This window comes from Notothenia rossii, assembly GCF_949606895.1.
Source record: "Notothenia rossii genome assembly, chromosome: 10".
Classification (NCBI taxonomy): Eukaryota; Metazoa; Chordata; class Actinopteri; order Perciformes; family Nototheniidae; genus Notothenia; species Notothenia rossii.
In genome coordinates, this window is record NC_136908.1 from 33402777 (window position 1) to 33417824 (window position 15048).

General features: G+C 39.3%; 1 protein-coding gene across 1 annotated transcript in view; it reads left to right on the forward strand.

Annotated features, from left to right (window-relative positions):
• The window catches only part of LOC307022751 (glutamate receptor ionotropic, kainate 5-like), a gene marked incomplete at its 3' end in the record, with an annotated part of 608764 nt that overhangs the window by 468300 nt on the left and 125416 nt on the right, over positions 1-15048 (forward strand). The window lies entirely within an intron of this gene.

The window sequence follows — 15048 nt, forward strand, 5'->3', positions numbered from 1 at the left end:
AAAAGCATTGCACACAATTTAAACCTATCAATGTCGTTTAATTAACAAAGGTAATCTGGTGTTTTTGAGTTGATGAGTAGTGGAGATATCACTGTCAAATCAATCGACAGTAAGGAGAATGCTTACTTCCGGGTGTACAATTCTCCGTTATCCAATGGGAATGGACGCTCACATTGCCCTTAAGAGCTGCCGACATAAACGGATGCGGTGCTTCCCTAAGCGTGAAATACCGCCGCTGATGGGAATACATTGCAATCAGTTGAAAGCTCTTTGCGTGCGTTTATGAAGCTGAAGGAGCCTCGGCGCATCCCAACTGCACGCCACAGGACCCTGACCAAGCGTCGCTCCTGGACGTTTAGGGAGTGAGAGTGTGTTGCGCGTGCAGGTTTGCATTAGAGTGAACCTATTTGTCGCTCTGACATCTGGGAACGGAAAAGCAGGTTTATTGCTTATGAATGATCAGAAATCATTTCAAAGGGACACAGACACATTGGATTAACCTATGGATTAACTTCAGCAGCGTTTTTATCGTTTTAATGCCATTGAAGACCACTTTTGACCAGACAACGACACAGGTAAGCCATGTTAGCGTTTTTAGCTACCTAGCGCCACATGTTTAGATGTCTGTTTTTGTTTATAAAGTCACAAGATCTTATCATATAGTGATTCTGTGTCATCTCATAATGCGAATCGATGTGTTGGATGTGCAGAAAAGATAAATAATAAGGTTTTATGAGTGAGTTTCGGTGCAGTAATCTGTTAGCATTTTTCGCTCGTTGCTAATTCAGAGACTCAGTGTTAGCATTGTGTGTTTTTTTGTTGAAAGAATTATCAGTTAGATGATTTTCTTCCCGTTACATGGATATAAAACATTCATGGTTTATTAAATGTTAAGATGCCCTCAAACACTGTTTCCTGCAAGATGTTGCGGGAGGACCCCGGTACCGGGGACTCTCGGGCGTAACAGGTTAAGGTGGAAATAACATTTGTTTGTCGTCCAAGATGTAGAGTTTTGAAGACACTGGGCAAAGAGCGACTGCACATTTGAATTTTGACAAAAAAGCAATACAATTGGGAGTAATACCAACACACTCTCACTCCATAATCGTCCAGGAGCAACGTTTGGTCAGGGTCCCGTGGCGTGCAGTTGTGACGCTCCTAGGCTCCTTCAGCTTCATAAAGGGACGCAAATAGCTTTCAACTGATTGCAATGTATTCCCATCTGCGGCGGGATTTGACGCTCATGGAAGCACGGCATTCGTTTGTGTCGGCTGCCCTTAAAGGCAATGTGAGCGTCCATTCCCATTGGATAACGGAGAATTGTACACTCGGAAGTAAGTATTCCCCTTACTGTCGATTGATTTTATAGTGATATCTGCACTATTCATCGACTAAAAAAGACCAGATTACCTTTGTTAATTCAATGACATTGATAGGTTTAAATTGTGTACAATGCTTTTGCGTTTTTCCCCTTCAATTCTGAGAAACAACTTGTTTTCTCCAAGGTTACGCCGAGCGTCAAGCTCTTTGAAATGAAACGAAACCACAGCAGACTATTCAAAACTGGACTTGAACGCCCCCCCCAGAACTACATATGCTGGCTATTGTGTTTCGCAACATGTTCTCTATGGCACATCTCTACTGGGAATTGTAGTTTTAAAAGACCTTTTCGTTTTTCCCAAAATTAGAAGTTGACAGTATTAAACTGTGTACAGCTCTGGAGATTTAGGCGATAGGAAACAAATTGGTGTGTAAACATTTAAACACATGCAATTACTAAATGTGTGAAAATCGCTTGTATCCATAATGGGCAGCATTAATATATACCCACATGACAGCTCATTGTTACTTTGTAATTCTACTCCACTACAATTCCGAGGTTAACCTGCTATTTTTACTCCACTGCATTTATTTTAGTTACTTTGCAGATTCTGATTAATGATGTGAAATATAAACAACCCTTAAAGCAGACTTTAGTTACACCTGAGTAAAATTCAGGGAAAGCTGATTGTCAAGTGCCAACAATCAGGAGAGATATTTGATAGTTGGTGCTTGAGAAGACTAAACATTTATCTGCAGATCTCTATAAAGTATATTCATTACTCGTTATTCTCTACTAGTAGTTAATTCAAAACTGTATATAATTGCTATTTTGCACATCCCTTTCAAGATTTTCAAAGGTTTATTGACATATCATATACACAACTACGGTGTAGTTATGCAATGAATGAAAAACTTGGGTTACAGGTTCCTCAACAGTGCATTACAAGACATCTATCAATATGTGTGTATACCTCCACCATTAAACTGTCAAATTCGGCACATTTCTTATACTATCTACATACATAAGAGTATAATTAATGTGTATAATATCAGTTAAAGTAAGTGCTTCAACATAGTTAACATTGCAGGAAAGCAATATATTAGATGTTAAGTACTTTGTCAGGCTTAATATTTATCTGTAGATACTGTAGGTACCCCCAAAGCTTTTTTCTTATTTGAAAGAAGACCTTAACCTAAAGTATTCTTTAATGTGTTAATAAAGGTTAATTAGTTTGTCTGTTTTGCAAATCCTCATATTAATATCTTTGTACATCCTGCACTAAACTTTTTTATTGTAGAGATCACTTGCAGTATCTTCTTGATTTTTTATATTCTATATTTCTATCATGACCTTCTACTTTCCCCCTATGAAAGTATGTACTCTTAATATTTTATTGATCAAATAACATTATTCAACAAAAATAACATTATTCAACAAAAATAATTCAATACCGTGCTTTAACCACTAGGCGGTGCACACAAGGTACACACAGCATACTAATAATAACTTTGTATTATTAGTGTAGGACACTTATGTATGTATAACATCTGAAGATATGTGGTTTTATTCATGTTTTTACATAATTTTACAGGATATTGCTATACTATTTCTACAGGCCCGGTTCCAGAACAAAATGACTCAGGGTGCATCTGAGATTAGAGAGGGTGCAGTGGTAAAGTGCTATTTTTATAAGTGGGGAGTGGACCTAACACCCTCTAGGGGGTATTCACCTGGGGAGGACTTTAGTGTCCACGACAGTGGCCGCGGGTAACGTAATGTCTCCATGATCTTAACTGTTATTACCTGCAGTAGATGCAGTGTTACTGCTGGCGATTAAGGCTGGTTGTTTTAACCATTTTCTGATGTCCATCATTGACTGCTGTGTAAGCACCTTGCAGATGATGAACATGCAGGGGCACAGGTCACGCGCACCTGACATAATGACATTACTTACCGTTTAAATTGACCAAATAAATGCAGCAGACAATGTTATTTAACCACAATTAAAATTAATTTTATTTCAACTATATTCTTCTTCTTCTTCTTCTTCTTCTTCTTCTTGTTATTATTGTTATTATATATGTCATATTTTTCACTTTTACATTTTCTTTTTCACTTTTAATTTTTTTTCCAGATACCAGGCTAAACTTTAGTATAACAGCAATACAAACTTCAAAATGCTGAACAATTTAAAACAAGTTAACAATAACAATACAAATTGTTAGAGACCATCAAAACTATTAGTCTATGGTCGTCCGAGGAACTCTCACGCTATTATGCTTCAAAATGGGAAGCCAGTCACACACTATTAGTAGAATATCTTCTATCTAACGCACAAATGCCGCATTTCTCTCCGTAATGCACACTCAATTATTAAAAAGGACTTCCACACACTCTTATCACCAATTAAACAAGAGACCATCTCACTTATTTGGGACTAAACCAGGGGTGTGGAACCTTTTTCCTCTCAAGGGCCATTTCAAAAAAAAAAATTAAATGTTGAAGTTAAAAGCATCAATCTGGTAAACTTTGAGAGCAACATTAGGAGATCTATGGATACATCTCTCAACACCCATATGAAACAGAACAGTAAGCAGATTTCATTTTTCTTTATGGATATTTTACAAATCACTCCCCTTTCAAACTGTATTCTCTGTTTACTTTATTCTCTTATTTTTTTATAACTATAATGATCATATAAAGATGTGCCTTTACCTCGCTGGTTGTAGAAAAAGCTTCTTATATTTGTTAGCATAGCTAGCTAACCAGATGCTAATAACAACAAAGTTATTGACCGTATGATCAGTATGACAGATGAACAGATCACCACTGGGCTTTCATCTAAAGACACAGCCACGCAAAAAACTGCGGCATGTGTACGGCTCCTTATGGGTACTGACATTTGTGAAGTCCCAGCCCGGAGCGACGTCCTGGTGCTCTCTGGCAGCTCTAAAACCCTGTCGGACGAGACATATACCACGTGATGACACGTTAGGCTTGTGTTGTGTTCAAGGAGCCTGACCTTGGCCAGGAAAAACAGGCACTCGCTTGTTTAATTATTTTGCGGTCTTGATTTCTGTTTTTTTTCTTTTTTGCGTGTGTTACCTTGAGGGCCGTATCTAATTGTCTCGCGGGCCGTATACGGCCCGGGGGCCGGAGGTTCCCCACCCCTGAACTAAACCAACGGATTCCATCCGAACCACAACCTTTCCAAAATTAAGTAAGAAACCATCTTTCTAACCAGGAACCTAGAACAACGGACTCCATCCGATTTGTTCAAACAACACACTATTACAAGAATTAAGCAGATACGATCTTTCTTATTCAGGAACTAAACCAACGGATGCCATACGAAACACAACCTTTCCAGAATTAAGTAAGAAACCATCTTTCTTATTCAGGAATTAAGAACACTGTACTCCATCCGTTTGTTCAACCAACACACTAAATATATATAAATACAAACAATAAGCACCGGCTAAAAACACATTAATATATATCCGGCTCAAGAAACACACATTAATATCAGGCATGCAGCACAAAGAAAATAATAAAGAAGGACATTTATACTCACCCTGCCTGTCCAAAAACAACACCACGTGGTTATATGTAGCCTTTGTTTATAATTTTAGGTTGTTTAACATTAAATGCACAATTATTTTCAGGATCCGCTGATCCAACACACAAATCTAATATTTCCTACATAAACTATTGAAGATTTTGATATAACTGGCTTCTCCTTACCACGTGTATTTGAGCTCTTTTGTGTGGCGATGGTCGACCGCATCTCCGTTGAATACCTGGCGTGGTCGGTTCCCCCCGGTGTAACGAGATCACATCGTTGTGTCAGCCAACTATTAGAGTATTCGTTGTTCCTGCGTCCCAGGAGAGAAGCTTAAAAAGTAAGAGACAATGGAGTCTCTGTGAAAGGTAAAATTGGTTAATGTAATTAAATAGCGTGGTCAGTGGTATAGTGGGGATTTTTTTACTCGGGGGGACACTATTTTGATTAGGTCATCCCTAACAATGCCACACAAGTGCGCAAGCGCGCAGTGCACTCACAAAACGGGCAGACAGGTCCACAGAAACTACCGGTAAGCTTAGTCCTACTTTAGTTACTGTACTGCAAAAAGCAGACGGCGTTGCGCTCAACACACACAAAGACTCAAAACCATGGACACACAGGCACATAAGTTACATAAACATTTTATAGGCCTAAATTGCATAAGCTACGCTACAGTATTGCAACTAAGCAAACAGCGCTGCTTCTCTCTCTCTCTCTATCTCCACTTTCAAAATCTATTTAAAACTCATAACAAACAAACAAAAATCCCAAAGTTGTCCTGAAATTAACTTATTAAATAAACAAAACGTAAAATATAGCCTACTTATGCAAACAACATTGAATCTGGGCTTGACATTATTCAGATTTTTCTCTTTTCATTCGGGGAAAAATACAAAAGCATTGCACACAATTTAAACCAATCAATGTTGTGTAATTAACAAGGATCATCTGGTGTTTTTTAGTCGATGAGTAGTGCAGATATCACTGTAAAATCAATCGACAGTAAGGGGAATACTTACTTCCGGGTGTACAATTCTCCGTTGTCCAATGGGAATGGACGCTCACATTGCCTTTAAGGGCAGCCGACACAAACGAATGCCGTGCTTCCATGAGAGTCAAATGCCGCCGAAGATGGGAATACATTGCAATCAGTTGAAAACTTTTTGCGTCCCTTTATAAAGCTGAAGGAGCCTAGGAGCGTCACAACTGCACGCCATGGGACCCTGACCAAACGTCGCTCCTGGACGATTATGGAGTGAGAGTGTGTTGCATAGAGTGGCGAAGTCCCTCCCCTTCCGGGGGAGCTCCATGGGACCTTTCGAAAAAATTATGTATTGAATTCAATGGAGAGAGAAAGATTATCTTTCGATCCCGTTTGAATTGTGCCACAAATTACACATATGATGTTTTTCAATTTAAAAGATAATTTTGCAAGTCAAAAAAATAAATATGTGTCATAAAACTGTGAAGTAACACATTTGTTTGTGTGAAACACTGAATTAACTACATCTCTGGTCTCGCACAACAACACAGACGTCACCAAGATGGCCGTCACTACTGTCTTGTCAACAAAACGATTGGCTACCCTCACTATCACCACAATGAAACACGTCCAGAAGAATGTCATGCAAAGCTGGCTGCAGGCCTTCCTTTGATTCTCTCTGAACTGCCTGTTTTTTTTTATGTTTAATGTCAACCATTTGTGCAGATGGCATGAAGTAGAAAAGATCGGCGATCGCCGATGCTAGCGTTAGCATTTCTCCCCCGGGCTTAAATTGTGTATTATAGAATGATCACACCGGTGACAGTACTCTTCAAAGGGTTCACGAAATATGACTACTGCTCTTACTGTTTAATATTTTGTGTTACTTAATGTTACTTCATATTAAGGCCAATAAAAATGACAAGGCTGTAATGCTAACTAACCTGCTAGCTACTAGCTAGATAGCTAACTTGATCCAGCCACTCCTGGTCCTTTCATCAGACGGGAAGCGAAAGAACGAGCAAGACCCATTGCTGGTATGATAACAACCTGGTACTAAGCATACAGGCATCTTGTTAAAGTTATCTTAGCCAGCGCCATATAGATAGATCATATCTATATGGCGCTGATCTTAGCTATCTCTTAGTGGAGGAAAACAATTGTGACATCACTTACGCGACTCTGGGATCAGTAGTCTTTCTCGTTGCGTATTTTTCATAGTCTTATATCTCAACAGTTTTACGACAAACTGTGACTTTTTTGACATATGAGATCATATGTGTAATTCAATTTCACAATTCAAACAGGATCGAAAGATACGTTTTCTCTCTCAATTGACTTCAATACATTATTTTTCCGAAATAAGGTCCCATGGACCGGAAGTAGATGGGCGTGACTTCGCCACTCTATACCTCTGGGAAAGGTGAGTTTGAGCTAGTGTCACTGACACACACCCAGCTAGTGGCGGGGTCACGAGCGTGATGACGAATCATAAGGGGGAGGAGAAACACAAGGGCGACAGGTGAACATAATCAGACAAACTAACGACAGGGGAAAAACACAGGAAGAAGGAACAAGGAGGAACAAGGAGGAAAACACCCATAACCAGTCATACAAAACCACAAACGTGACATAACATGAGAATCCTGACACTTGGATCTCCCCTTCGCTCCTCCTCTCTGGGGTCTGTGACGTAATATTCGCCCTCCTTTCACCAATGTCCGATATCGCACATATCAGAGTATTTAGACGTTGTATATTCATTGCATCACTACAAACGCCTTTTTTCCTTATACACTCATTCATGACTTTTTATTTTATGTTATAAAAGATTACTGTATGTTTAAACTAAATTACATCATTAAACATTGATTTTTAATTTCTTACAGTGTGCAATACATTATTGCGCAATCTATGCCTGTGAGCGTGCTGCGCGAGCCACGATGATGTGTGTGTGCGTAGTTGAACCTTTTCATATTTAAGTTTGTAGCAAGTAGAGGGCTGCTGTGTGTGTGTGTGTGTGTGTGTGTGTGTGTGTGTGTGTGTGTGTGTGTGTGTGTGTGTGTGTGTGTGTGTGTGTGTGTGTGTGTGTGTGTGTGTGTGTGTGTGTGTGTGTGTGTGTGTGTGTGTGTGTGTGTGTGGGTGGGTGGGTGGGTGGGTGGGTGGGTGGGTGTGTGTGTGTGCACGAGTGAGTGTGTGTGCACGAGTGAGCGTTTTAAAGACCCCCATAGAGCTCAGTTTATAACTCGAACCCTGCCCCCATCCATACAAAAAATAAGTTAGAAATATTTACCTTCATCTTCCGAGGATTCGGGATGTCTGTTACGAGGAGGAGGGGGAGAAGGTGAATGCTGCAGAGACTCTTGGGACTGCTGAGGAGACCTGGATACCTCTGGGGACCACTCAGGAGTTTTAGTTGTACAACGACCGACATATTTCTTGCATTTCCTCCCCTTTCTCTCTCTGGTTGGAGACTCAGTGCTGTGTTCTTGGACCTCTAAATCCTCAGTTTCCTCTGGTTCCCTCTTCTGAGTGTATTTACCAGCCAGCTTCTTCCGTCTGCCTCTCCCTGCCTTGGGTGGCATGTTAAAGCACTGTAGAATTAAAGTATAATTTACCGTGTGTTCTGCTCCCAATAATCTCCGATCAGGAATTACATTTCCCAGGTGCGGCCGAAGGATTTATACCATCGGGAGGTCACGTGACGCCTTCATGTGTGGTTTGGGCGCCATCGTGTGGCCTTCTGTAGGCATCGTACTTGCTTCGGCTGTTGCTTGGCCGTTGACCAAGTTCGGGGCCATCTTCGTGTGAAATTCACAATTCCATATTCGTGTGTCCATCTGGTGTCAATTTCGGGACAGTGTGACAGGGGCTTTAAGGATTACGTTGACTGAGAGCACAGTGTTCCTCACAGTGAGGGCTTGCAGATTCATATCGTTTTGCTGCAGAGGACGAGGACTCTGACTTCCTGCTCGGCTCTGAATTTGGGGATTTGAATTTCGAGCCAATTAAATCACCACACTGTGCTGTTTCCGGTGCAGCACTAGTGATCATTTTACAGAGTAAATAGACTGACTAGCAAATAATGATAATGATAATGAAAATAAACCTGTTAGAGAGCCCAGAAAGCCATGGGGCCCCTGGCATTTCTGCCATGCTAGGGGTCATTTCATAATTTGCTTAAATGTTGCTAAGTTTTCAAACACATTTTCAGTTGGTTTGAAATAATGTGAGGTGTTTTATGGACCATTGGCCTCCTTGGTTAGAATGTAGACTTCCACATTTAAAAAAAAAAAAAAAAAAAAAGGTCTTCTCATGTCCGGCCCTCACATCACTATTTGAAGTCTAGATTACATTAGAGATACTTTATTCAGTCAATTGTTTTGTCACATCAGCAGAAAGTTAACAGGTATAACACATGAGTTAGAAATACAATAATAAAATACAAATACAATTAAATGAAAAATAAACATAAACAGTACATATGTATATATATATATCAACAGTAGAAAACATATATACTGTATATCAATAGAGTATCTAAAGAACACACAATTAACAAATAAAAAAATAAAAAAATACATTAGAATACTTCTACAAAATAGAAAAATATAGTTTGTGTTCAGTATTAAAATCAAATTTAAATATAAATGCAATGAGGTAGCATGAGTACAATGTGTGCAAAATGTCCAGGGTTATTGAAAGGGACAAACTACAGGAACTATGGAGCTGGAAGTTCTCTGCTAGAAACTTGCACTTGTCTTGGTCTGGTGCATTGTGGGATTTCGAGTTCTCTTGGTATCGGACCTAACTATTGAGAACAGGAAAACTTGTTCCTGGCTGTAAGTTGGGCAGAGCGTGAGTAGCAGGCATATGTTCACATTACATTTCGTGAAGTTGATAAGATGGTTTATTTGTACCAAACAGAGTTAGTGATCGTTGAACAGTGGATTAAAGCATGAATTACGATGAAAAACGAAAAAATGAAGCTAGTCTTACTTTGGTGAAAAATAAACTTGTTTTGGAAAGGTGCACAGTTGTGTTTATCTGTTTGATAAAGGGAAGTGGTGTAATAATATTTCCTTTACTCTAAAGCAGGGGTGTCCAAACTATGGCCCGGGGGCCAACTACGGCCCATTGTCCATTTTGAATCCGCCCTCAGCAAATTCTAAAAGTCTAACAATCCCAACAACTTATTTCCATAACCAGCTTGAAATAAACCCTTCATATTTCCCCTATTATAAGCAATCCGAGCCTTCTGTTGTAAGGCATGAGCTGCCAACCCTTTGTGTAACAAAATTAATGAAACAAATGGAGAGCAGTGATTTTCTTAAAGCATATTCAAGTATCAAGCATAATTTACATTTGATTGACTTTGCTAACCTATAACTTAACTTATGAGGCAGTACACCTCATCTCTAGTGAGGGGCCCAGCTAACCGTATGTTTTTGTGTGTGGACCTCAGTGAAAACGTTTGAACACCTCTGCTCTAAAGGCTACTACTAACAATTATTTTTATATCTGAATTTTGAGGATTTTTCCAAATTAATACATGAATAGTATGGTCTCAAAATGTTATTGAGAAATGTCCTGCCCGGTTCCCGGTTGCCTGGTTCAGAAAGATGGTCTTAAAATGTTATGTTGGTCCAAAACCTAAAGATATTCAGGGCAAAGCAATAATTTACCAAAAACTCTTAGCTGAAATAAATGTTGTTTTACTGCAGTTTATTTGCAAAAAGATACTTAAGGTTTACGTTTTTTCCAAAATAGTTGGCAAATATTTGTGTGTTGATCGACTCCACGAGTCCGATGATTAGCATGGGAAAGAGTTTTTCCTCTTGTTCTTAAACAGGACTTGATCGGACTAAATCCTGACTCGGTCACAATTAATTTTCTGACATGCTCTTGGACTGGACCAACAGCCAAGAGTTGCATTGTAGAATTTAAACAGCATCACATCATCAGTGTGAGGTTTTTTAAATGATAAATGTTGGAAAAACACTTATCAATATGTCATAACGCTAGGGTTGGGTATCGTTTGAATTTCCACGATTCTGATTCCGATTCCGATTCTACTTTTCGATTCCGGTTCTTAACGGTTCTCCATTCCGATTCTTTGAGGGGCAGGGTAAAAAAATGATACATGCTTCTTCCACCAAAAAAATTACATTTATTTGAGAAACTTTTACACAGGTTAGTTTACAGTAATATTCACATGAATCAGTCTGTTTATATTCACTGCTATGTAACTGTAACCTGAGAAACACTGAAGCTACAACAGTGCAACAGTCCAACTTTTAAAGGAAACCCCCCCCATTTAAAAACAGTTCTTGTTAAGAAAAACAAGCATATCTGCCTTCTCAGGCCTACCGGGAAGAAATGTTTGAACATTTTAAAGTAAAATGCTTCAATCTGGTGCACTCTAAGCAGAATTATTAGAGACTAGATCTAGGGGGTACAACTCTAAACACCCATATGAAAAAGATCGGTTTACATTTTAATAATTAAATAAGTATGTGAACATAACCAATAACCTGCCATAGCCAATAACAAATACATGTAACATATTTTATTTCTGTTGTTGATTCATATCTTATTTTAGTATTTTATTTATGCATATTTTTGTATCTCTCCAGTTTAAAACGATATGTCTGGTTTACTGTCCTATAGTATACATTGGAATGATTTCAAACCTGTTTAATCCCAATAATTATAAAGGAGTGCCTTGGAACATAATTGTGATCAAAATGTTTGAGACCCACTGAGATAACTTAAACCAGGGATGGGCAACTTTGATGGTGGTGGGGGCCACATCATTGATGTACGCCATGGCCACCAGGGCGCCGCAGATTCACTTGGAACACACACACACACAAATTCCATGTGTTGTATGTAATTATTAACAAATATAAGTCTGACATCTTCATTGACATAGTGGCGGCGCAGAGCCGCTGCTGAAATATGAGCGCCGCTGCTAGGGGGCGCCAGCCAGGTGAGGTACCCAAAAAAATATATATATTTTCTTAAAATAATAATAAGTGGTGACCCTTTTTCATTTTTGATTGTTTGTTATGTAGATTTGTAGTATTTGTGTTACTGGCATAGGCGACACAGGCGGTCGCCTAGGGCGCCAGATCTGGGGGGCGCTGCGCTGGTAGCTCTGGGAGGGAAAAAACATTTTTGACCGGTGGCGCTCATCCAAATGTTCGGCCTTGATGTAACAACATTCATAATTAAGTAAATGTAACACCCTTTTCACCCCGGTTACACGTTTAATTTGCCCTGTACGGTGGGCGCTGTAAGTGATGAAAGTGGGGGATGTTGGCTTATCAGGCGCCCGCAGCTCACAACCAAAGTGCGAGCGTGGTAGCGAGAGAGCGAGCAAGGGAGAGGGCGCACCGGGACCGGTGCTGTTGTTATTAGAATCTGGTGCTAGCTGCGCTAATGGATATAAGACGTAGATGTTTCTACAACCAGGGTGGAGGAGAGCTCTCCTGTCAGACTGAGAGGCTCAGTGAGGTTAAGGACTCTCTGAGTATTTAGATAGTTAATTTTAGTCTAAGTTATCTCAGTGGGTCTCAAACGTTTTGACCACAAATTATGTAAACACATATTTCCAAGGCACTCCCTTATAATTATTAGGATAAATAAAAACAGGTTTGAAATCATTCCAATGTATACTTAACCAAAAATATCATTTAAAGTTGGAGAGATACAAAAATATGCATAAATAAATAAATGTTAACTAGGTAAAATAAGATTTGAATGAACAACAAAAATAAAATAAGCTATATTTATTTGTTATTGGCTATGGTAGGTTATTGGTTCTGTTCACATACTTATTTGATTATTCAAATGTAAACCAATCTTTTTCATATGGGCGTTTTAGAGTTGTACCCCCTACATCAGGTCTCTAGTAATTGTGTGCTCAAAGTGCACCAGATTGAAGCATTTTACTGGACCCCCCTAGAGGATGTGACGTCCACCCCCCAATTCAAACATGTTAATACAATACTGAATACATTTGAAGCCATTTTGACGTCTATTACCTATGTCAATAAGTTTCTGTTTTTGCAGTGTATTTGTCTTTTGTAGAGATTTTTCATTTATTCTTTACACATAAAATGTCGCCTAAAATCTCACCTAGGGCAGCAAATTGTCTAGAACCGGCCCTGGTACTATGCCTCAAGAGCCTTTTTTGTGCTGACACATGGCTGACACATAGAAACAAATTGGCGGGGCGCACTTCGCACGCGCAAACACTAAAAAAATCCACGCGCTCCGCGCTCACATTATGCTGGGCCTACGTGCCTTAGCACCGCTGCTATGACTCCATCCTAGGGGAAACACTGGACATTTTACAATCAAAGGGAACATCCCCCAAAAATGGGAACATCCTCTAATAAGCTCACTAAACAAATATCAGTTCTCAGAAATGTTATTTCATTTTTACAAGTGGCATGTTTGTATTGAACAGGTTATTAAACAGTGGAATAAAACTATTTTAAACGGAAAATGTGTGTGTATTGAGATTAACCATTAAGATGACATACACATGAAGTCATTAACACTAACCCAGACATTAGTTGTCTAACTTGAACCTAAAACACTTGTAGCCAGTCTCTGCATTCCCCTTATTCCACAATAAGGGGAATGTCAACACAGACACCTGTCAGCCCGCACTCTGCTGCTCCTCAGCACCACTCCCCCTCCCTCCCGCTGAAATTATGAATGAAAAGCGTAGTAATCATAGATAACACGGCAGGGTCCGTGACAGTTTGTTTTCATCTGATTTCAAATAAACAAAGTCTTGGTTTTAAGAATATTAAACTTGTTTCGCCAAATTCAGATGATAAAAACAACTTTTAAGCTTGTAAAGGCATAATTACAAGCGGTAACTTAACGTCACAGCAGGCACAACAACAGCCAATGTTTCTTGTGAGGGTTTCCCCAGGCAGGGGCGCAGCTGCCCTGTGTCAGGGGGGTATGCAGCAACAATTTTGGCGCCCCCCCCCCCAATTTTTTTTCATTATATATATATATATATATATAGTAATAATAAATAAATAAGTCTGCTGGACATGGCCTTTAAATAATAAGGGTTTATTTTAAAGCATATCAGCCACTGTAGGTCTACCATCATTAAATAATAAACAAATTTACACATTTACAATCATTATAATCAATGCAACATAAAACATTAAAACATTAAAATGCAAAAGTAAGCTTACAAAGATCCATTAGAACACACTCTGTTAACAACAACCACAGATGTAAATCACTTTATAGCTAACTCTGGTACCTGAACTGTCTTGTACACGGCCCCTGACAAATAAGCTAATAAATAAAAAAAATTAAAAAATGATGTAGCTTATGTAACAATGTTGCTACCTGAGATTGTAGTAGAGCACTCTTTAGTTGCTACTAAATCGTAACATGGCGTGCCTTTGCACTTGCCCATTTATCTAGTATTGCATCGAATGAAACAGTTCGTGCCACACTGTTTTCAATTGAAATGACTGCTAATTGGGTTAAGCGATCATTGCTCATGTTGGAACGAAGGTATGTTTTAATCAGCTTTAGCTTGCTGAATGATCTCTCGGCAGAGGCAACTGTCATAGGCATTGTCAGGAAAACTCTCAGGGCTACTGTCAGATTTGGGAAAACCAAATAAAGGTTCTCCTGTAGGAGGACATTTAGTTTATCCAGAGCCTTTTCATGCCCCCTAAGTAGACGGCTTGCTGGGTAAATTTCCTGAATGATATCCCTTGAAACATCATCGGTAGCCAGTGCATATCTTGTCACTGATTCCTCCAACTCAGCTTTTGTCATGTGTTCCATTTTGTAAATGAACTTAAACTTTTCGGACACAAGCTGAAGATTGCAAAATCTGTCAGACAACTCCTGAATTACAGTGTCAACAATAACATTAAAAACCATGCACCTAAAATGGGTCTCAGGTTCCTGTTCAAAATGGCCAGTGCTTGAATCATCTCCATGAAATCTCTTTTGCTTTCTGCAACGTCTTTCCTTAAAGTCAGGGGAAGCATCCATCTCAATGGCTAGTCTGCGTGCAATGTCAAGGGATTTCTGAAACCCCTCCTCTCTATACTTACAGAAGAATTCTTTCAGAGAATCGATCATCCTTATGGCAGTGTCCATCGAAATGTTCACTGC